At 40.5% G+C, this 25,313-nt stretch overlaps 1 protein-coding gene, 1 non-coding gene and 1 pseudogene across 3 annotated transcripts in view; 1 reads left to right on the forward strand and 2 right to left on the reverse strand.

The window, feature by feature from the left end:
* The window catches only part of SYNPR (synaptoporin), a 294,480-nt gene that overhangs the window by 70,147 nt on the left and 199,020 nt on the right, over positions 1 to 25,313 (reverse strand). The window lies entirely within an intron of this gene.
* Positions 7,171 to 7,836, reverse strand: LOC114109435 (high mobility group protein B3-like; annotated as a pseudogene).
* Positions 11,050 to 11,122, forward strand: TRNAC-GCA (transfer RNA cysteine (anticodon GCA)). The gene has a single exon. It is a non-coding gene; the product is annotated as a tRNA-Cys (tRNA).

Here is a 25,313-nt window from a genome sequence, read left to right on the forward strand (position 1 = left end):
ATTATCCAGTGCACTCGCTCCCTGTCCATCCTTTATCTCTTCCCTGCAAGTGAGTCGCAGACTGAGGCCTCAAGATGGAGACATTTGCAACATGAAATCAAGAGTTATTTATTTTAGTATCCCCATGGAGTAGACATCTGATGTTTTTGCTTCAGTTCAGTTCAGTTGCTCAGTTGTGTCCAACTCTTTGCGACCCCATGAACCACAGCATGCCAGGCCTCCCTGTCCATCACCAACTCTCAGAGTTTACCCAAACTCATATCCACTGAGTCAGTAATACCATCCAACCATCTAATCCTCTGTTGTCCCCTTCTCCTCCCACCTTCAATCTTATCCAGCTTCTGGGTCTTTTCCAATGAGTTAGCTCTCCACATCAGGTGGCCAAAGTATTGGAGTTTCAGCTTCAAAACATCAGACCTTCCAACGAACACTCAGGGCTGATCTCCTTCAGGATGGACTGGCTGGATCTCCTTGCACTCCTCTCAAGAGTCTTCTCCAAAACCACAGTTCAAAAGCATCAATTCTTTAGTGCTCAGCTTTCTTCACAGTCCAACTCTCACATCCATAAATGACCACTGGAAAAACCATAGCCTTGACTAGATGGACCTTTGTTGACAAAGTAATGTCTCTGCTTTTTAATATGCTGTCTAGGTTGGTCATAACTTTCCTTCCAAGGAGTAAGTGTCTTTTAATTTCATGGCTGCAATCACCATCTGCAGTGATTTTGGAGCCCAGAAAAATGTCAGATGTAGACCTGATCAATTGTCATGTATCCTCCTCTGGACTTAAAGACCGAAGACAGGCATATTGGATCCTACTTGAAAACAATGAGGCCAATACAGAAGAAAACATGTGGAGAAAGAGAAAATGATTCTAGTCCCCTAGATTTAGGGATTGTGTTCCACGCATTCCTTGGCACATAGCAGGTGCTCAAAAATATTGATTCAATTGACTTTAATTTAGCTTCTTTACAAATGACTCAAGCATCTCAGATAAAAATCTTTTAATAAATAAAACCATTTAATCCTTTATCCTGAATAGGCATCAACTGCAGAAATACCTACTAGCATCTCAAAGTTGGATAAAATCCACTTCTTCTCTCTTCTATTGAACCTCTCTCTTTGCTCTACCATGCACTACTTCTCTAGATTTTTATTTTCATTCCAAGTGTCCTCTTTAGAAAATAGTTGTTTTAAATCAGCATATGTCCCATGATTCAAGAACATTCTTTTCTGAAAGTACTTTTAGTTTTGCATTTCTCTGTTTAGTTTCTCTAATTTCTTAAATCTTGTGAAAGAAATTCCACATGTGGCCAACCTGTAACAACCCTAATAGTCTGGATATCAAGCCAGTGAACATGAACCAAAGTGAGTAAGAAAGGAAAGATTTTTAATAAAAGGAAGATTATAATTAGGATATAATACTCAGTTTGGCTCCTTCAATCAAGGAAAACTTAACCTAAAGTTTAGATTTTCATCGAAAATCTACACAATTATTTCAGAATCCCACATATATAAATATTCAGTGGGTCTAATGGTCTGTGATGAGTGGGCCAGTGTACTATAATTTGGCATCTTCAATTGGTTGAATTTAATAAGAAGACTATGCTATATTTTTTCCAGCAGTCATGTATGGATGTGAGAGCTGGACTATTAAGAAAGCAGAGTGCTGAAGAATTGGTGCTTTTGAACTGTGGTGTTGGAGAAGACTCTTGAGAGTCCCTTGGACTGCAAGGAGATCCAACCAATCCATCCTAAAGAAAATCAGTACTGAATATTCACTGGAAGGACTGATGCTGAAGCTGAACTTCCAATAGTTTGGCCACCTGATGTGAAGAACTGACTCACTGGAAAAGACCCTGACGCTGGGAAAGTTTTAAGGCAGGAAGAGAAGGGGACGACAGAGGATGAGATGGTTGGATGGCATCACTGACGCTATGGACATGAGTTTAGGTAAACTCCGAGATTTGGTGATTGACAGGAACCTGGCGTGCTGCAGTCCATGGGGTTGCAAAGAGTCAGACATGACTGAGTGACTGAACTGAACTGAATAAGAAGACATGTTAAGAAAAGCTTACCAACCAAACTCCCTTATTCTATGGGATTAGCAGTGCTTCTTTTGAGAAATTTGAGATGAGATTTATCTTTTGTTTACTATTATCACTGAGTCCAACAGCATACACACATACAGAAACACACAAATTGGCAGGGCACAGACTGACCATTCCTCAAATCTTGTCTCTGCTTGACTTTACCCTTTTTCCTAGTGGTGGGCAGAATGGCAGCTTCATACCCACATCTCATCAACTCATTAACCCTGATCACCAGAAGCAAACATCCCTCCTTGCTCCAGATGAGAAATCTAAATTGAGTCACGTGTCCATCTCTAAAGGGCTTTCCAGGTGGCACAGTGGTAAAGAATCCACCTGCCAATGCAGGAGACACAACAGAGGTGGGTTTGATGCCGGGTTGGGAAGATTCCCTTAAATATGAAATGGAAACCCGCTCTAGTATTCTTGCTTGGAAAATTCCACAGACAGAGAAGCCTGGTGGGCTTGTGGGTTACAGTCCATGGGGTTGCAAAGAGTCATATATGACTGAGCAACTGAGCACAGCACAACACAGTCTATCTCTAATACAATCACTGAAGCCAAGAGGCTGGGTGCTATAACTGGCCAGGCTACAGTCATGTGCCCTGTGTTTGCGTGTGTGTGTGTGTGTGTGTGTGTGTATGTGTAGGGGGTAAAAGGAGATGGAGTAGAACTTCATGTGACTTTCATGAATGGGTTATTCACTGAAAGATAGAGTCCAGTACTGAAAAACAGAAATAACAAATATCTACTGAATGGGTATCTGCCTTAGCAGAGCATGTCTGGGTTTAAAAAAAAAAAAATCTCTATACCTCCAATGGCCAGTATTAAGCAGATGCCCAATACATGTTTGTGGAATGAACAAAGAATTACATGTAATATTACAAGTACCTCACTCCATAATAAGGATCAACTCTGTGTACTCTCCAGGGAGGATATTTTGCTGAACTCATGCTCGTCACGTTATAGCCCCTTCTACCTTCATCTTTCCCTATTCTTATCATATACAAGCTCATTTCTTTTTCTGCACTTTCCCACTTAAACTACTACTTAAAGTACTCCTCAAGTCTATTTCCACAGTGAAGCCTTTTCTGAGGATTACATGCCTCGCTATTTTCCCATCTTTGAGTTACCCATGCTTCTGATTTCTGCACTTAGCCCTTCATGAGTAAAGACCCTTAGAGTCAGGCTACCCATGTTTAAACCTCCACCATTTACTTGCTTTGTCATCTTGGCAAATTTCTTAATTGTTTTGTCTATAGAGTGTGTAAATCATAGTATCTACCTCTCAGAGGTTGATGTAAGGACTAAATTGATATGATACACAGGTCATTAGCACTGTGCCTGATACAGAGTAAGTGCTCAGGAAACACTGAATACCACTCTAGCTAATGGAACAAATAGCTGTGTGCCCTGTAGCAGACAAAGGTGGTGCCCTGCACCATGTCTCCTTGGCCTATCTGAGTTCAGGCAGCTGCTATAGATGCTGATAAACCTCCTACCTTATGCTTTCTTCTCTGACTGAGGGCCTCCCTTGGCCTGAGGAAGCCTTTTCTGCTACAAGTAAGAGTAGTTGGAAGTAGAAGGTACGAGGTTAATCCTCTTGTATGCAGTTTTTAATAACTGGGGGATAGAAGTCCCAGCCTCCCCGGCACCTAGTCTTAGGATTCTTGGGTGTGTTCCACACAGTTTCTCAGAGGATCCTAGCAGGATTGGGTCCGAGTTGCTCATAGTGGTAACCTGCACACAAACGCAATTAAAAAAAATTTTTTTTAAACCTTATTTTGTATTGGAGTATAGCTGATTAACAGTGTTGTGATAGTTTCAGGTGGACAGCGAAAGGACTCAGCCTTTTGGATACACATGTATCTATTCTCCCTTAAACGCCCCTCCCATCTAGGCTGCCATATAACATTGATCAGGGTTCTCTGCTGCTATGCAGTAGGTCCTTGTTGCGTATCCATTTTAAATATAGTAGGCAAATTTTTTTTAGCTTGTCCCCCTTACCTGCTCACTTTCTTCACTCTTTCGCTTGTGCTTCTTGGGATCACCTCACACAGGAGCTCCCTGTGTCCAAGTCTGTCAAAAGGCCTGGCTTGGAGGGAGTGCAAAATAAGACAGCTCCCAGCAGTTTAAACTGTTTAAGTCATTTCTCAGGGTGTGCGTGCTAAGTTACTTCAGTTGTGTCTGACTCTTTGTGACCCCGTGGACTTTAGCCCACCAGGCTCCTCTGTCCATGGGATTCTCCAGGCAAGTATACTGGAGTGGGTTGCCATTTCCTCCTCCAGGGGATCTTCCCAATCCAGGGATCGTATCTGCCTCTCTTGTGTCTCCTGCATTGGCAGCTGGGTTCTTTACCATTAGTGCCACCTGAGAAGCTCTCATTTCTCAGGGTATATTTACTTAAAGCAGAGATCAAATTCTTTTTCTTTTAATTGAGATGTAATTGACATTTAACCTTGTTTTAGGGTGTACAATATACTGATTTGATTTACATATATATTGCAAAATTATTACCATAATAGGTTCAGTCAACATCCATGACCACATACAGTCACTATGTTTTTCTTATGATGAAAGCTTTTTAGTAAATACAGAATACTGTACAGCACTGTTAACTACAGTCACCAAGCTGTACATTATATCCCCAGCACTTGCTTATAACTGGAAGTTTGTAACTTTTGACTACCTTCACTCATTTTGCCTATCCCAAAACTCTCACATCTCTATGGCTAGACATGTTTTATGAACCTACACCACAGAATTCCTTGCTGAATAACCAATATATTGTGAGACAATTTTTAGTATTTAGATTCAAGACAAGGAAGTCCTGTGATTTTCTCACCAGAGCTGATAGATTTGAGTTTCTTTTTGTATTCCTGATATGGTTCAAGTTTGGGATATATAGGTATGAAAGCTTGACCCTCTTTTGGAAAATTTAGCCTAGGAACTATAACTTGTGAAAATGAGCCATAAACTGGGTTTATTTATAAAAATAAATTCACAATTGTGTGGTATATTTTACTTTGTTGAGGGATCACTGATCTACTGAGTGACTAGTACAAACATACAAAGATGTCAAAATTTACAGTACAAACTAGAATTGTGTATTTTTCTTAAGTAATGGAAATCTGTCAAACTCTGAAACTGAAAAAGCAGATGTCCTGGTGCAGAGGTATAAACAGAAGTGGGGAAAAGAGAAAAGCCCTTTGTTTTCCTTCTACTAAACAAATGGCTAGAAGAAATTAGGGGTCTAGTCAGATGGGGTTTATTCTTTGCAATAAAATAGCTAGGCTCATGTTTGTCCTATTTATGACTTACAAACACTGCCATTTTCACAAATGTTTAGGCAACTGTAGATTATATGAACAATAAATTGTTCTCGTTCAGTCGCTCAGTCATATCTGACTCTTTGTGACCCCATGGACTGCAGCACCCCAGGCTTCTCTGTTCTCTATTTCCCAGAGTTTGCTTAAACTCATGTCCATTGAGATGATTATGCCATCCAACCATCTCATCCTCTGTTGCCCCCTTTTCACAATAAATGATTTCTTTTTAAAGTGAAAAAATAGAAACAAAGGTATACTAATAATGTGTAAAGTTAGTCTTGAAGACTGCATGAGGTAACCATTGCCACTGTAAAGTCTACATAATAAATCCATCAGCAAGAAAAGGCTTATAACAACCACCACCTGCTGCTGCCCTTGTGTTTCTGGCTGGAGTAGCTCTGCTTCATGATTCATGTTAATTCTGGCACTCAGGATGAAGTCGGGGCACGTCTACCTGGAGGCCTTTTCTTGCTGATGGCAGAGGCACAGGAAGGCAAACAGGAATATGCCATGTCTGTTAAGGATGCATGTGGACAATGTCACACCATTCTGCTCACATTCCATTGGCCAAAGCAAGTCACCTAACAAGGTAAACATCAGTGGGCAGGGAAATATACTCTGTCTCATGTGACCATGGTGACTGACATTGCAAAAACTAGTTTGGGGAAGGGGACAAAGAACTGTGACCAGTAAGTCTTTCTGGGGGAATAATATTAATGATCACACTGCTTTCTCATGTGCATTATGCCCTGGTTATCCTGTTCTCCTTCGACTTATCAAGCATCACCTTTATCCTAATTATTCTCTCTGCTTGAAATTATTTCCCCTTACATTTCTTCCATTTCTATAATGCAAACCCCATGAAGGCAATGTTTTGAGGGTCTATTTTCTTCACTGATGGTGATCTCTTATCTCTCAGATGCCGCCAGCTGCTTATATAAGATTTTTATGTATAATCTTTTTTTTAATGTAATACTGTTTATTTAACTTCAGAAACATTTCAACATTCTAAACATACAAAAAAAAAAGAATGTTGCAGATCATGTTTAGTACAGAAGGTTCTTGAACTTTATTGGTACAGTGGCTCTTGGCTTTGCTGACAATGAAGAGTTCTATGATTTGTTCAAAGAAAAACAGTTTAAAACTACCGCACTTCAGCTAAAAAGGATCCAAAACACTTCTCATGCCAGCTGACTGCCTCCCTTTTCCACAGCTAAGAATGGCAGCGGGATGCTATATCGCTATATACAAAAACAAGACAACCTGAAGCTAAATGCATGCCCACTGCAGTGTCCACGGGTCCAGCCCCACAGTGCATGCCCTGAGCTACGGTCCTTCTGGAAGGCATCACCCCAACAGCCTCCATACCAAGCAAGGAGAATCAAGAGTGTGTCTCGGTTGCTTTGCTCTTTTTACAAACTACAGATATGTATAGTTGAAAACTCAGGATTTCTAGCCAATGACCATAAAATCAACACATCACCTTACAAATTAAAAAAACAAACAAACCCAGAAACCTTTTTAGATGCCTTGTCACACCACAGCAAAGTGCACAGAGTGAGGAGGACACCAGAGCCTTTTCGCTTTAAAAATGTTTGGAAATATGTACAACTTTGATACAGTTTCCAGGTGCTTTGGACACCCATGGCCACTTCATGTAAACCAATGACAACTGCTAGAACACTTTGAGAGACTATGATATGATCATGAGCCAACTGGGTAATTAAACCTAATGATGGCAACAGACACATCTTGGGTGAGAGGTGTGTCAATCATGGTGCTCCCTACTCTAAGGTATCCACAAGGTGAAAGAGCAACAATGTTTTTTCTTCCTCCTCCTCCTCCACTTCCTCCTCATTGTCTTCATCTTCCTCTTCCACGTTTTTCCGGGCAACTTTGGCCGCACCCTTGGTGCCATCAAACTTCCCTTTAGCCTTAGAGTCTGCAATACCCTTCTCATACTTCTCCTTCAGCTTCGCTGCCTTGTTGCTTCTCACTGTCATTTAAGTTATTCCACATCTTGCCCAGCTCCTTTGCCACATCTCCAATAGAGATGCCAGGGTTTGTAGACTTGATCTTTGGGCGGAATTCAGAGAATAGGAAAAATCCAGACGGTGGTCTCTTGAGGGCATTACGGTCCTTGCCTCCCTTAGCTGGTCCATAATCCTTCATTTCCTGATCATAGTGCACTTTATCCGCCTTAGCCATTTCATTGAATTTAGACTTCTCTTTCCCAGACATGGTCTTCCATCTCTCAGAGCATTTCTTGGAAAATTCAGCAAAATTGACCGTGGCCTCTGGGTTTTTCTTCTTACATTCCTCTCTGCACATCTGCACAAAGAAGGCATAAGCAGACATCTTGCCCTTTGGTTTCTTGGGATCACCTTTAGCCATCTTGATTGTATTGTTCGCTAGTCTGTATGTACACTCTTAATACATTTGTTGATGAGATAACTTTGTTCAAATGTTTCAAACCACAGTATGTTTCAGTAGCAGAGCACTGAGACATTGTTTTGGAAGGACAGTAATCTGGATAAAATTTATTCACCAAAGGGTCTATTTCCCACCACAAGAGACCCAGGATTCAAAGTTTCAAATATCTTGGATTACTGACAACCAAGGCTAAATACTCTAACGAAGTATTTTAGGGTCCTGCAACAAGAGTCGGACACGACTGAGTGACTTCACTTTCACTTTTCACTTTCATGCATTGGAGAAGGAAATGGCAACTCACTCCAGTGTTCTTGCCTGGAAAATCCCAGGGAGGGGGAGCCTGGTGGGCTGCCGTCTATGGGGTCGCACAGAGTTGGACACGACTGAAGTGACTTAGCAGCAGCAGCAGCAGCTGCAGCAACATAGTTTGTTAATTGTACAAGAATTTCCATGTGGTGTGCTTCCCAGGTGGCCCAGTGGCAAAGAATCTGCCTGCAATACAAGAGATGTGGGTTTGATCCCTGGGTCAGGAAGATCTTCTGGAGAAGGAAATGGCAACCCATTCCAGTATTCTTGCCTGGAAAATCCCATGGACAGAGGAAGCTGGCAGGCTACAGTCCACAGGGCTGCAAAAGAGTTAGACATGACTGAGCGACTGAGCACGCACACCCACATTCCTTGAGGTAGGAAGACTTATTTGTTTCTCTTAGGGAGCTCAGCTTATCCTGGGACATGTGAGGACTGAGCTAGCATCTCACATTTAGGAGGCAAATAATTATTCATTGTAGCATGGATTTCCATAGGTAATCTCAATTCATACCAAGTATTTCAGGTTTAAATCCAAGACACTTTCTGATATCAGAAAATACCTTGATATCACAGAATCCTTCAACCTGGAAACATTACATTTTCTATCTTTAAACATTCACGCATTTATTCATTCAGTAAACATTTCTAAGTACCCATTACCTGCCAAACATTGTAGCATGCCTCAAAACACAAATACCTAAGGAGCTTATACACTAGTGGGGACACAGATGAGTAAACAAATAATTACCATGGAATATGATCTTTGCTGGAAAGAAAATGTGAACCTTCAGATAAATGCAGCTCATGGTTGAACTAGGGATTCAGGGAGATTTCCTAGTAGAGATGAAATCTAAGTCAGTTCATGAAAGAGGAATAAGAAATTTACAAGGCAGGAAAGGGATTGGGTGGGAAACTGGGAAGAATTCTGTAGACAAAGGGTAAACTTATAGAAAAGCATGAAAATAATAAGTTTGGGGAACTACAAGTCACTCTACAAACTTACCATCTCAGGGAGATAATGACTGATTGTGGTTTTTATGTTTAAGCATCAGCTTGACTGAAACATAATTAACCATAATATAGTACCACAAAATTCATCCTCGCTTTTAATATTTGTATAGCCTTTAGTACATTCACAGAGCAACCTATGCCACTGTCTAATTTCAGAACATCTTCATCGCCCCCAAAGAAGTCTCCTACCTATGAGTTGTCACACTCCATCCTCCCATTCTTTTTCCCCTGGAAACTACTAATCTACTTTGTTCTAGAAATGTGCATATTCTAGATATTTCACATAAGTAGCATGTTGTAAGTATATTTCATCTAAACAATTCAGAAAATAATTTCTGCAGTTAATAATCATGTTTATATGTATTAATGTAGGTATATTGTATTCATTTTCCTCATCAGTATTTTCTGATTTTACTTTATTACCTTATTTTCTGCCACTTAGTTGTGTAATCTTGGGCAAGTTATATAATTTCTCTGATTCTTATTTTCCTAACATTGAGAGTACCTCTTTTCACTGAGTTCTTATAAACATTAAATGAGAAATGCATGTAAAGGTCTGAGTAGAGTATCTGATATACAGAAGTACTTCAAAGGCTTAGATGTTAGCTTTTTCTATTTACATTTACCATGAGGATATTAGTAGGTGATACACTAAGAGTATCTGTTGACAAAATGTAATTTTCAGATGTTAATTAAGGAAATTGGAAATGGAATAATGCAATCCCTAAAGTTCCATTTCACTAAACAAAATCAGCTTGCTCATCTTTCCTCCTAGCTGTAACTTGGTCCCATACCCACATGAGAATACAGAAAAACATTGACAGACTTTCAGTTACCTTAATGCTCCCATCAATTCTAATTTCTGATTTATTCATTATTTGATGACTTCTTTCCAGGTTGGCCCTTTCACCTTTCTATAAAAAAGAAGGCTTCCTAAGAAATGTACTAGGTAAAAAAAAGAAAAAGAAACAATCTCCTGAAATATGTGGGTAACACAAATGATGAATAAACTATTTGAAAGCACTTGTCCAAACGTCTTGCACTGGAATTTCAAGTCTAATTTACTTAACAAATAGAAGTTTTCTTGTGTTTCATCTTTCCCATTAGCTCTAAGGGAGTTTCATCCCTTATAGTGGTTTTCTGATTTGCACATTTGCCAAGGTAAACTCTAATGGGCATTAGCTGTGCTTTGGTTGACAAGCATTTATTCTTCTTTCTCTTATTAGTAGCACCTTGGTTTCTTTTGAAGAATCACATCTCTTTGAGAGACAGCATTTCTTCCTCAAAAGGAACATTTCTAAGCCAAGGGTGTGTGTGTGTGGTCCAACTTAGACAACTATAATAGATTATTTTTCTGGATTTAGGCCCTTGAGTGGTATTATATAAGAATGGGATGAGGGGTTGAGTTGAATCATTTCCATAGCAATGCACAGATTTGACTATAAATTACAGTCATTCCTTAGTTTCAACCGTGTATATGTCTTGAGTTGCCCCATTTCTTGTATTTTCTGGAGCCCAATTTTTCAGTATTTCCTTTCATTATGTGAACTTCCCTAAGACCTTCTAATAAATTACTTCCCTTGTTGCTCAAAGGCAAATCATATTCTTGCAACCTCCAAACTCCTACACATACATAGTCTGCTTCCAGCCCCTGCGCACTCCCAGACCTTCCAAAAGAAGTAGAGCTACTTACAGCCAGTTTCTGTTAACTCATTTAATCTTCAAAAAGACTCATCATAAACTCCCTCGAAATTCTCTTATTCCTTTTTCCCCACTTAAAAATTTTTTTTACAATGTTGTGTTGGTTTCTGCTGTACAACAACGTGAATCAGCCATAATTATACATATATCCCCTCCTTCTTGAGCCTTCTTGAGGTTTCCCTGGTGGCTCAGAGGTTAAAGCGTCTGCCTGCAATGCAGGAGACCTGGGTTCGATCCCTGGGTCAGGGAAGATCCCCTGGAGAAGGAAATGGCAACCCACTCCAGTATTCTCGCCTGGAGAATCCCATAGACGGAGAGCCTAGTGGGCTACAGTCCCACTCTAGTATTCTTGCCTGGAGAATCCCATGGACGGAGAGCCTAGTGGGCTACAGTCCCACTCCAGCATTCTTGCCTGGAGAATCCCATGGACGGAGAGCCTAGTGGGCTACAGTTCATGGGGTTGCAAAGAGTCGGACACGACTGAGCGACTTCACTTCTTGAGCCTTCCTCCTCTGCCCCGACTCCACCCCTCTAGGACATCACAGAGTGCCAGACTGGGCTCCCTGTGTTATACAGAAACTTCTCAGCAGATATCCATTTTACACATGATAGCGTATATATGTTGATGCTACTTTCTCCATCTGTCCCACTCTATCCCTTCCCCACTGTGTCCACAAGTCCATTCTCGATCTCCTATTCCTTTTAAGTTTCAGAATCTCTCAAGTGTTCCAAATCTTTCCTCCAAAGGATTTGACTGAAACCACGAGTGATAGGAGAAAGTGATGTTTGATAATGATGGAGAAAACCACGAAATCTTCCCATCCATCCTTCAGTTTTTCAATAAATTTCTAATGAGGACATCCCTGCCCTGTTCTAGATATTATAAATACAAGAATTACTAGGATTGAGTCTTGTTCCTTAGAGAGCCTAGAGTCTAGTAGGAGAGATAAGACACACAGAAATAGCGCTAATGCCAATGGAGGCTGTGATAAGAGTTACAATTGAGGTAGAGATCAAGGGCTACAGGAGCACAACAGAGGGAAGATTAATTCAGGCTGGAAGGATTGGGGAAGATTTCAGGAGAGGAGATGAAACTTCTAGTCGACTAATCCTCCTGCAAGTGTCCAGTGGCCAATTATCTCCAGGAAATGGAGTTTGCAAAATTAAGCCTAGACCACAGAGGATCGTTTATTTTCTCTTAGCATGGCATATTACAGTTTCCAAGGTTTATGCTTTCTTGGGAAATGTACTAAATTGCTTAGGACAGAGACTGAGAACATAAGCATGTCAAACCTTGCTGGTCTGTGCCTAATATGTCTGGGGCCTGGTGCCTGCCTCATTTTAGTTGGTGGGACCAAGAGATGACTGACCGTGGTCTGGATGGAGGCCAGTGTGTCTCTGAGCAGTCTTTAAACATGGCTTAAAATGAACTACCACCTCCACATAGCCACTTGGGCTTATTTTCTTCAAATGGGGACAGCGGCTACACCAAGCCTGCAACTTGTTCTCAGCTGCCTTGAAAACAGATATTTCTTTCCCGTCCTTTTATTGCTGTCTTCTGTCCACATAATGCAGCCAGCGTTCTTCATTTTAACAGAGAATGGATGCTCTGAATAAATCTGGGATGGACAATCGACCTGACAGAACAGGCTTGAAAAACTTATTACTGCTCATGGCCATACTGGCAGGGGTTTCATGTGAAATGCCCCTTTCACACTGCTAACCTCAAAGACATTAGGAAGCAGTGTTATTTGGACTACAAAACGTTGTATACCTTGGTGACAATGAATTCATCTATGAAGTCAGAAAGTATATAATTAAAAGAGATAAAGTCACTTCTTTTCTTTAAAGATCCCATTTTTTTAAGACAACAATTGAATTTGGTAAAATAAGTAGCCTTGTGCCCACTTTCGCCTACCTATAAACTTCACACTGTGGACAGTGCTCTCACTAGGCTTCCACTGGACAAGAGCAAAGGGGGAACCCCCCCAAAAAAATGGTTGGCCATTGCTTCTCTCTCACAGAGTCCAGGGAGAAAGACTTTGTAACATCATTATTTTATTGGACCCTGCTGTGTGAACACATTAGGGAGGGTACTTCTGGGGCACGCACTACCAGAAGCTCCTTGGGAATGACATAACATTCCTGCAGAAGTTGGCGGAAAAGAGAAATAAGGCTTCAGCGGGAGTTCTAATGCTGCCCTGATTTTTCCCAGTCTCAGGGACCTGAAATTTCAGCTTAGTTCAATGACCCCTAGGATGTCCTGAAGATCTTTCCTACTTGGGAAGGGGTGAAGACAGAAAAGGCAGAGGTCTTCAGCCCTATGGACATTCCTTTGTTTCCAGTGCTCAGTGGAAAAGAGTCACTTCTGAATTTCATCTGACAGAGCACAGGAGATCGCTGGGGCCCAATGAGTACAAATGTATTTGTTATTATGAGTTGAAGTGAATCCTCTACAAAAGGTATGCTTAATTCTTAACCCCAAGCACCTTAGACTGTAACCTCATTTGGAAAAAGGGTCACTGCAGATATAATTAATTAAAATGAGGCCATGCTGGAATAGGGTGAGCCCCTGATCTAATAGGATTGGTGTGCTTGTAAGAGGATGGCCACATGAAGACAAAGACACAGGGAGAATGCCACATGAGGACTAAGGCAGAGACTGGCCTACGCAGCCATAAGCCAGGGAATGCCAAGGATGGCCAGCAAACTGCCAGGAGTCAGGAAGAGGCCAGGAAGGATTCCCCTGCAAGTTTCAGAGGGAGCATGGCCCTGTAGACACTTAAAAAAAAATTTCCTATGAACAGTCTGATCTTAGACTTCTAGACTCCAGTACTGTAAGATGATACATTTCTGTTGTTTTAAGCCATGCAGATTGTGGTACTTTGTTATAGCAGCCCTGAGAAACTCATACATTTGCTCAGAACTCACCTAGATTGTATATTATTGACACTTGTGACTAAGAAACTTCTGGTCCACTTTATACCTGCCTCCTCCTCACCACTCCCTGAGCATCTCCTAAGTTTCCCATATGCTCTCTCACCTCTGGGAGTGTGCCACCTTCCAGGCACAGCCAGAACCTGTGACCCCCAAATCTGCTCAAAGTCTACTCATCATTCAAAGTCAGTTCAAAGGGAAAAGCTGCCCATCACTCCGAAGGGCACTCCAAAGTGAATCATTTGTACCAGAACTCTGCTTGCCATTTAGGTAGCTTTATTTATTATATAGTTATTTATCATAACTCTTTAAAAGTTGAGACTCTGTTTGGTTCCTTTTACATCTCTGAGATGCTTGCTTCTCAAAATTCAGTTCTCGAATTAGGAGAATAAATTCAGAGAATCTTAGCACCCATCCCATACCGAAATCAGAATGTGCATTTAACAAGCTCCTGTGAGATTGCATAGATAGAAATACTTGAGAAGCTGACCCTAGAGGACCTTGACCTACCAGCATACCATATATTCACTGAATGTATACTTCACATTGGCTACTTAGCTGAGTGTTTTTATTTACATTTTTCCAGATTAGTCATTTTGACAATTCTATTAGCAGTTCTGTGAGGAAGGTATTAACCTATTACATGGATGAGAAGATTGGAGGGAAGCTAGATTGGGAAATGCAGGGTGTATTCTCATATTTCCACCTCTCTGCCCAGTTCAACACAATGCCTACTTGGCCTACCCAGCAGTTTTTCAGGCAACAATGGTATCTGCCCAGGAGGCTGGAATTTCAGAGGGACATCTGAGCATCTGTTTTCGACATAGGCTTTCTTTTTCTTCTGCTACTTTAACACTTAGTGGATGAATGTGTGTCTCTCTAGATACTCTATTAAAAAAGGGTTCCATGGAAACGCTCATTTTGAGAAATGATGCAAATTACACAGCCCTCTGGAACATTAGTGGTGGAGAGCACCTATTAAAGGCTTCGTCCCATGACCTCAGTAAATATACCTACTCAACTTGGTTTAACTCAGTTTTCCCAAAAGTTTATTTGACTCCGAATTAACATGGTGTAATAGCCATTAACATTCTGTGAAGGGCATTCTGGTTTAAAATGAGATGTTAATGACAAAGAGATCAAGAGAGAGATTCACTTCATGGATTGCTTTTTAATTGAGAGAGAGACAGAGGTAGAGAGACAAAGAAAGAGAGAGAGAGAGAGAGAGAGCTTTCTCTCCTGTGGTTATTCTTCAAAGTGGAAGTTTTCTCAAAATGAGATATTAGCATGTGGCAAGAGCTAGGAATCAGCATGAGCTTCTGAACCACTGGGAAGAGTGGCTCATTTCTTTATGCATTATTTAACATCATAACGTCCTTCCTAGAATCTTCTGTTCCATGCTATAACTCAAGACAAAGACCTTTGATAAAATTAAGTAGGATGTTAGCTCTGAAGCACAATGGGAAGATAAAGTGGCAGATTAGATCATATTAACTTTTAAAAATGATCATTAAGGTCATGAGCTTGACACACGGTGGGTGTGGTATTGCAAAGTAGCAGGATAGCACCATGCAAAAGACATTAATTACCCAACAGGGGGTTTATAGGAGAGGGAGGTGGAGGCTTAAGCATTTGGCTACCAGGGGAAATCTCTTTTCAAGGATTCTTTTCCCCTTTGAGATAAAAGACTTCATTAAGAGCCTTCGTGCTTGATGTGGACTCTTGATAGTTTCATGGGTAGATTTATTTGTATTCCTGGTGCTAATGGAGAGCAGCTCCTGGTCCACAGAGCTTCTCAGGGTTCTGGCAAGTGATGCCCTCATTTTCCGGAATTTCTAGTCAAGGACAGGCATCCCTTTAGTGCAAATCCAGAGCCATGATTGATCACCACCTGCATGCTTACAATGGAAACAAACGATGGGGTTTCCTAGGTATTTTCTTTTCAGAAAAGAGGGGATCAGAGGTTGGTTATTTGGAAGCACTGCTAGGTTCTTGATGGCTTCTTGAAGCTCCTTTCTTCTTTTTAAAAATAATTTTATTATTTATTTTTGGTTGTACTGGGTCTTCGTTGCTGCGTGGGCATTTCTCTAGTTGTGGTGAACAGGGGCTAATCTGTAGTTGCGGTTTGTGGGCTTCTCATTGCAGCGGTTTCTCTTGTTGTGGAGCACAGGTTCTAGGGTGTGTGGGCTTTAGAAGCTGCTGCCAGAGGATTCAGTAGTTGTGGTTCCTGGGCTCGAGAACACAGGTTCAATAGCTGGGGTGCACCACAGGCTCAGTTGCTCTGAGGCATATGGGATCTCCCCGGATCAGAGATCAAACCCATGTCTCCTGCATTGGCAGGAAAATTCTTTACCCGTGAGCCAGCAGGGGAGCCATGCAGCTCCTTTCTGTGAAGACATGGACACAAGCACCTGAAATGCTTTTCAAACAATGCATGTGGCATCAGCTATCCAAAAAGAGATGAAAGCAGGTAGATTGGAAGTGCTAACACCAGTTTTCCTCTGAAGTCCACAGATATATTTTTCATGGTGCCCTGTGAGCTCATGTCCCCATATTATTGGCTGCTCTTCTGCCTGGCTTTATTTCAGCAGTCCCCTTTGTCTGGAATGCCTTGGCTCCCATTTCTTTTTTAAAAAATCTTTTGGCCACACTGTGCAGCATGTGGGATCTTAGTTCTCCAGCCAAAGATTGAACCAGCAGCCCCTGCACTGGAACTGCAGAGTCTTAGCCATTGGACCACCGTGGGAGTGCCTTGGCCCCCATTTCTGCTGATTGAAATCTTACCCATTCTTCAAGGCCCTGTTCAAATTTCTTGTTTTCAGAGAAGGGTTTCCTGATTACCTTCAGAGAAACAAATGCTACTTTTCCATGGCTTCTTTGGACCTTTATTATAGCATTGATCACATTTTGATTTCTACAATCATGGTGTCCATGTCTCTATCTCCGAGGTTTACTTTTGAAGATGGGATTGGATTTTTCATCACACTTACTCCCTACCACACTGAGCTCATAGCTGATATTCAGTAAATGCCAGATGAACAGTACCTCAACACTGCAAGAGAGACTACAGTTGTGGGCAGGCAAAGTTTATCATTCAGTATGCTGATGTGAATTTAAGATAATATTCCTCTTACTTCTAGGCTTGGTGCTTCTTTCTTTGTTTCCTGATCCGTTTCTAGACCAGTATTTCCCAAACACGAGTCACTGGCATCACTCTCATGAGTCAGATCTGTAGACCACTTATGCTTTCATTTACTTAATATCCTTCTTTAAATTATCCCCTTTTCCTGATACCAACTCATTTAAAAAGCAGACCATTTATCTGGAATTAAAAGTCTAGTATCATAAGAGACTATTATGAACAACTATATGGCAATAAAATAGATAACCTGGAAGAAATAGACAGATTCTGAGAAAAGTTCAATCTTCCCAACTGAACCAGGAAGAAATAGAAATTATGAACAACCCAATTACAAGCATTGAAACTGAAGCTGTGATCAAAAATCTCCCAAAAAACAAAAGCCCAGGACCAGATGGCTTCACAGGAGAATTCTGTCAAACATTTAGAGAAGAGCTAATGCCTATCCTAAAACTCGTTAAAATAATTGCAGAGGAAGGAACACTTCCAAACTCATTCTATGAGACCACCATCACCCTGATACCAAAACCATACAAAGACAACACAAAAAAAGAAAACTACAGGCCAATATCACTGATGAACATAGATGCAAAAATACTCAACAAAATTTTAGCAAACAGAATTCGGCAACACATCAAAAAGCTCATATACCAATATTAAGTTGGGTTTATTCTAGGAATGCAAGGATTCTTCAATATATGCAAATCAATCAATGTGATATGCCATATTAACAAATTGAAAGATAAAAACCATATAATAATCTCAACAGATGCAGGAAAAGCCTTTGACAAAATCCAGCACCCATTTATGATTAAACTCTTCAAAAAATGGGTATAGAAGGAACCTACCTCAACATAGTAGAGGCCATATATGATAAGCCTACAGCAAACATTATTTTCAATGGTGAGAAACTGAAGGCATTCCCCCTAAGATCAGGAACAAGACCAAGGATGTCCACTTTCACCACTATTATTCAACATAGTTCTAGAATTCCTAGCTACAGCAATCAGAGAAGAAAAAGAAATAAAAGGAATCCAGATCAGAAAAGAAGAAGTAAAGCTCTCACTGTCTGCAGATGACATAATGCTGTACATAGAAAACCCTAAAGATAGTATGAGAAAATTACTAGAGCTAATCAGTGAATTTAGCAAAGTTGCAGGATACAAAATCAATACACAGAAATCACTTGCATTTCTATATACTAACAATGAAAAATCAGAAACAGAAATTAAGGAATCAATTCCATTCACCATTGCAACAAAAAGAATTAAATATCTAGGAATGAACCTACCTTAGGAGACAAAAGAATTGGACACAGAAAATTATAAGACATTGATGAAAGAAATCAAAGATGACATAAACAGATGGAGAGATATTCCATGTCCCTGGGTAGGAAGAATCAATATTGTGAAAATGACTATACTACCAAATGCAACCTACAGATTCAATGTGATCCCTATCAAATTACCGGTGGCATTTTTCACAGAACTAGAACAAAAAAATTTCACAATTCACATGGAAACACAAAAGACCCTGAAAAGACAAAGTGTCTTGAGAAAGAAGAATGGAACTGGAGGAATCCACCTTCCTGAGTTCAGATTAGACTACAAAGATACAGTCATCAAGACAATATGGTACGGGCACAAAAACAGGAATATAGACCAATGGAACAAGATAGAAAACCCAGAAATAAACCCATGCACCTATGGGTACCTTTATTTTTGACAAAGGAGGCAAGAAAATCAATGGGGCAAAGACACCTTCTTCAATAAATGATGCTGGGTAAACTAGACAGCTACATGCAAAAGAATGAAATTAGAACACTTTCTAACACCATACACAAAGATAAACTCAAAATGGATTAAAGACCAGAAACTATAAAACTCTTAGAGGAAAACATAGGCAGAACACTCAATGACATAAATCAAAGCAAGATCTTCTATGACCCACCTCCTAGATTAATGGAAATAAAAACAAAAGTAAACAAATGGGACCTGATTAAACTTAAAAGCTTTTGCACACCAAAGGAAACTATAAGCAAACTATCACCCTCAGAATGGGAGAAAATAATAGCAAATGAAACAATTGACAAAGGATTCATTTCCAAAATATACAAGCAGCTCGTACAAGTCAATACCAGAAAAACAAACAACCCAATTAAAAAGTGGGAAAAAGACCTAAAGAGACATTTCTCCAAAGAAGACATATAGATGGCTAACAAACACATGAAAAGATGCTCAACATTGCTCATTATTAGAGAAATGCAAATCAAAACTACAATGAGATATCACCTCACATCAGTCAGAATGGCTCTCATCAAAAAGTCTACAAACAGTAAATACTGGAGAGGGTGTGGAGAAAAGGGAACGCACTTGCACTGTTGGTGGGAATGGAAGACAGTATGGAGATTCCTTAAAAATTAGGAATAAAACCACCATATGACTCAGCAGCCCCACTCCTAGGCATATACCCTGAGGGAACCAAAATTGAAAGAGAGACATGTATCCCATTGCTCACTGCAGCACTATTTACAATAGCTAGAACAATGAAGCAGCCTAGATGTCCATGGACAGATGAATGGATAAAGAAGCTGTGATGCATATTCACAATGGAATATTACTCAGCCATAAAAAGGAATGCATTTGAGTCAGTTTTAACGAGGTGGATGAACCTAGACCCTATTATACAGAGTGAAGTGAGTCAGAAAGAGAAAGATAAATACCGTATTCTAATGCATATATACACAATTTAGAAAAATGGTACTGAAGAATTTACTTACAGGGCAGCAATGGAGAAACAGACATAGAGAATAGACTTATGGACACGGGGAGAGGGGAGAAGAGGGTGAGATGTATGGAAAGAGTAACATGGAAACTTACATTGAGTTCAGTTCAGTTCAGTCACTCAGTGGTGTCCAACTCTTTGCGACCCCATGAATCGTAGCACGCCAGGCCTCCCTGTCCATCACCAACTCCCGAAGTTCACTCAGACTCGCGTCCATCGAGTCAGTGATGCCATCCAGCCATCCCATCCTCGGTTGTCCCCTTCTCCTGCCCCCAATCCCTCCCAGCATCAGAGTCTTTTCCAATGAGTCAACTCTTCGCATGAGGTGGCCAAAGTACTGGAGTTTCAGCTTTAGCATCATTCCTTCCAAAGAAATCCCAGGGCTGATCTCCTTCAGAATGGACTGGTTAGATCTCCTTGCAGTCCAAGGGACTCTCAAGAGTCTTCTCCAACACCACAGTTCAAAAGCATCAATTCTTCAGCACTCAGCCTTCTTCACAGTCCAACTCTCACATTACCATATGTAAAATAAATAGCCAATGGCAATTTGCTGTATGGCTCAGGAAACTCAAACAGGGGGTCTGTATCAACCTAAGGGGTGGGATGGGGAGGGAGATGGGAGGGAGCTTCAAAAGGGAGGGGATATATGTATACCCATGGCTGATTCATGTTGAGGTTTGACAGAAAACTGAAAAATTCTATAAAGCAATTATCCTTCAATAAAAAATAAATTAATTTAAAAAAGAAGTCTGGTATTACTTGCTCTTAATACAAGGTAAACATACCCATGAATACAGTGAGAATAAACCTTATTAAATTTATTATTTGACAAATATTCATTGAGTATCCACTCTCTATCAGGCACTGGACTAGCAGCTGGGACACGACAATCAGGAAGAGAGACACAGTCCCACCTCTACGGGCTCACACTCTATTAGGGAAAATGGAAAATGAACTGCTGAACAGTAAATATACCATACTAAAAGCTATGAGGAAAAGTTACGACCAACCTAGATATCATATTAAAAAGCAGAGATGTTACTTTGCCAACAAAGGTCCATCTAGTCAAAGCTATGGTTTTTTCAGTAGTCATGTATGGATGTGAGAGCTGGACTATAAAGAAAGCCAAGTGCTGAAGAATTGATGCTTTTGAACTGTGGTGTGGGAGAAGACTCTTGACAGTCCCTTTGACTGCAAGGAGATCCAACCAGTCCATTCTAAAGGAAATCAGTCCTGAATATTCATTGGAAGGACTGATGCTAGAGCTGAAACTCCAATACTTTGGCTACCTGATGTGAAGAACTGACTCATTGGAAAAGACCCTGATGCTGGGAAAGATTGAAGGCAGGAGGAGAAGGGGATGACAGAGGATAAGATGGTTGGGTGGTATCACTGACTCAATGGACATAAGTTTGAGAAAATTCTGGGAGTTGGCGATGGACAGGGAGGCCTGGCACCCTGCAGTCCACAGGGTCGCAAGGAGTCAGACACGACAGAGCAACTGAACTGATCTGAACTGAAAAGCTATGAAGCAAATGAAGCAGGGCAAAGAGATGGAGAGGAATCAGGGTACTATTTAGATAAAGAAGTCAGGGAGGGCCTCTCTGAGGAGGTAATATATAAGCAGAGACTGAAAAGAGCAAATTGGGTAACCACGTGGAGGCAGAGGCTTAGAGAGCCCAGCAGGGAGCAGGCACTATGGTCCAGAGGACGAAATCACTCTTAATGGGAGAGGACATGGGGGATTCTTTGAGTTACCTGTGATCTGGGACTTTGATTTTGATGAAATGTATGCCACATGGTCCATAGAGTTTCCCAAGATTCTGAAAGACCCTGGGCCACTGCTGCATCTGTGAAATCAGCCTAAGGAAACACTGTTCTCATACTGTTTTCAGCCCTTCCCTCCCCAGTTTGCATCATGAAATCATTCTTTTCAGTATACACTTTACCATCACCCTTGCCACAATGCACCGCACTCATTCATTCCCTGTTGTCTTCTTCTCGACATTATGAGTGCTCAAGGGCACGGAATGTATCCAGCACACAGCAATGATTAGAATCTCTGGCTTTGGGGTTGAGTATTCCCAACTAGAGACCTCTTTCTCCTCACCCTGTTCAGATAAATGAAAATGCATCCTATAACTTCTATGTTTTGGGGGCAATTTTAACCTAGAATAGATGGGTGCCCCTGAAGTTGCAAAATGTGATGTGAATGTGCATGTTTCCAAGGAGAACTCACAGTTTCATCAGATTCTCAAATTGGGGAGGGGGTGGAGGGAAAACAGTTCCAAAAGAAGTAAAGAATTTCTTCTATAATTAAATAAATTACATTTATGAAGTAATTCTGAGCTCTTCATAGCACATTTTATAATAAAGAAAAAGGGGATGGTATATCTTGACCTCTACATAAAGAGAGTCCTTTTTTACATCCCTTTAATTCTTTTCCAGTAAAAATTCAATTAGTGTATGGTTTTTTTTTCTGCTTCTTAAAATATCTTTTCCTTTATGATGATCCATGAAGACTGAAACCAGGTACCAAGCACCCTACTAAGTACTTGAAAGTACATTAACTTATTTAACCTTTAGGGTGATTCTCCAAGTAAATCTTATTATCCTCCATAATACAGCAAAGGAAACTGAGACTTAGAGGTAAGATCAGTCCCAAAGCTGCCAATCTGTGCCGATAACCCCATGCTATATAGTACTCTTCGTTGCTAGGGTCCTCAGCTTATGGAAACAAACTTGTTTAATTCACTGTTTGGTTTACAAAACATCTGCAGCTAGAGACGTCAAAATTTTCCTTAAGCATTCAGTCAATACATAGATTGAAAGATGACTCTAAGGCTCACAGTTTATGTTCCCTTTGACTCAGGATGTTAATATCCTCCAAGTAGTAGCTCCTGCTTTTATACACAGACTTTGCCAGGCAGGTTAAATGACATCCTATATATAACACTATTCAAAGCCTTCATGAATATATATTACATTTTGGGGCAGAGAGAAAAAGAGTACTCTAACACATCAAGGAATCTAATGAAAACATGACCTACATATAAAATAAGAGAAATGTTGCTTTCTAACACCAGGAAAGCTAAATATGTGCCAAACTGATATTTAAAGAAAAAGAAAAAATTGACAGATGATAAATAGAGCTAAGTGAGAGTCAGACTCTTCATGGCTTTCGGAACTCTGCTCTGAGCAGTTAAACTACAAAAGTGAGTTACAGAGGGGAGGAAAGACCATGTTCTTTGGCATCAGGTAGAGATGGATTTGGAGAAGGCAATGGCAACCCACTCCAGTACTCTTGCCTGGAAAATCCCATGGATGGAGGAGCCTGGTGGGCTGCAGTCCATGGGGTTGCTAGGAGTTGGACACGACTGAGCGACTTCACTTTCACGTTTCACTTTCATGCATTGGAGAAGGAAACTGCAACCCACTCCAGTGTTCTTGCCTTGCCCAGGGACGGGGGAGCCTGGTGGGCTCCCGTCTCTGGAGTCGCACAGTCGGACACGACTGAAGTGACTTGACAGCAGCAGGCAGCAGCAGAGATGGATTTGAATCTAGCTCAACTATAAAATGAAAGTGAAACTTCTCTACCTTACAGGATAGTCAAGAGCAAACAAAGCACTGTATAGGTGGTCACTAAGCATTAACATTCTTTCTTCTTTATTCAGAATTTCTTCTAACTTGTCAAAGAGCCAGAGTCACTGCATCCAGTGAGCAGTTCTTTAAACATGAATGTGCCTCTGATACAACTGACTTCCCAGGGATACAGGACCTTGCTGATGAGTGATGCAAGGAGCCCTGGATCATTCTTTAGAACCAGTCTAAGAATACAACTGACATTTCCAAGCATGTCCATCCAGAAAGACCAACCCAGTGTTAGCTATCCAAGCTAAGGAAAGACAGGACAGAAATACCCTGACCGTGTGTGCATGCTCAGTCACTCAGTCGTGTCCAACTCTTTGTGACCCTATTGGACTGTAGCCCGCCAGACTCCTCTGTCCATGGGACTTTTCAGGCAAGAATACTGGAATGGGTTTGCCATTTCCTGCTCCAGGGAACTTTCCCAACTCAGGGATCAAACCCATGTCTCCTGCACTGGCAGGTGGATTCTTTACCATTAATGCCACCTAGGAAGCCCAGGAAAGAGATGCTTTGAAATGGGATGTCTTTTTCTAACCATCTAAGATGGGCAGCATGAGTTAGTACCATCTTCTTCGTGTCTTTCTAAATATTCAATGCTAAACTAAACTGTCATATCCTTTGAGCAACAAACCTAACTTTAGAAATTTCTGTTGAATAAATAATTATTTAAAAAAAACTATGCTGGCAATGTGTAAAGGATGTTGATTGCAGCACTGTTTACTTTGGTCCAATTAATTACTGGACTAGTTGTTGACTGGAAACCAACTAATCATTCACCTGTGGGAACTGGTTAAGCAAGCTATATGGTCCATGTGTGTAAGAGGGGGTCCTACAGTCATGACGATGTGAAGAAAATATAATTTAAATGTTCACAGTGCATTAAATTTAAGCATAAGTTAGAAAACATTATGCTCAGGTTGAGTTTATTTCATGTGTGAAAATAGATTAATATGGATATATTTTCACACAAAATTTGGAATATGAGAACACATGTCATATGTCTTCTCATCTGTGTACAACAATTATCCAAATTCTGAATTATCCAAATTATCCATTTCTCTGAATTATCCAAATTCTCTGCAACAATTTTTTTTGTGTTGGTTTGGTAATAAAAAGAGAAGTCATTTTTAAAATCTCTAATACCATGATCTTTCACGATACACATTATAGTGTCTCAACCTTCCCTGTTTTCTTTCCCAGGCCAAAAGCACATGGATATATCTGAATTATCTAAATCCTCTGCAGTAATTTTTTGTTGGCTTGCTAATAAAACCTGAAGTCATTTTAAAAATCTTTAAGACTGTGATCACTCACAGTTCACATTCTAGTATCTCAACTTTCCCTGTTTCTTTTCCCAGGCTAAAAGCACTTGGATATACCTCAATTTCTGCAAACAGGAAACCTAGAAAAAAGAGCTCAGCTATATTTCCATTCTTCCATTTAAAGAAAGATTGCATTCATTATTCATATCCGGATGATTAAGAGAGAGAAAAGAATGGGAGAGAAGAAGCTGATTATGGTGATGTAAGGCTTCAAGAGAATAATTAGAACCATCCCCCTTAGCACTGGGACAGCACCTCGCATCTTCCAAGCTGTCTCAGATATTATCTAATTAAGCAAAGTATGGAGGACAATGACAACAGTGGAGCATTTAATCTAAGAAGCACGAGGGGGCCTTTGGATACTGAGGAGAAGAAATTAACAGAGGGGGCAGTAACAAGACGGGCCAAATGAGAAGTTCAATGCAGAGTCTGAGATATCAGAAGCTCACAGAGGTTTTGAGGGCTGAAAGCAAAAATCATAAATTGAAAAAATAGAGAAGGGAGGAGGAAAAGAATGATGAAACTAGTAGAAAGCTGCAGGAAAATTCAATACCACTATATTGTTTCTAGAACCTCACATCATTAATCTATTTAATTATGCTTTCTATATA

Source organism: Ovis aries, chromosome 19, assembly GCF_016772045.2.
Source record: "Ovis aries strain OAR_USU_Benz2616 breed Rambouillet chromosome 19, ARS-UI_Ramb_v3.0, whole genome shotgun sequence".
In the NCBI taxonomy this organism is placed as follows: domain Eukaryota; kingdom Metazoa; phylum Chordata; class Mammalia; order Artiodactyla; family Bovidae; genus Ovis; species Ovis aries.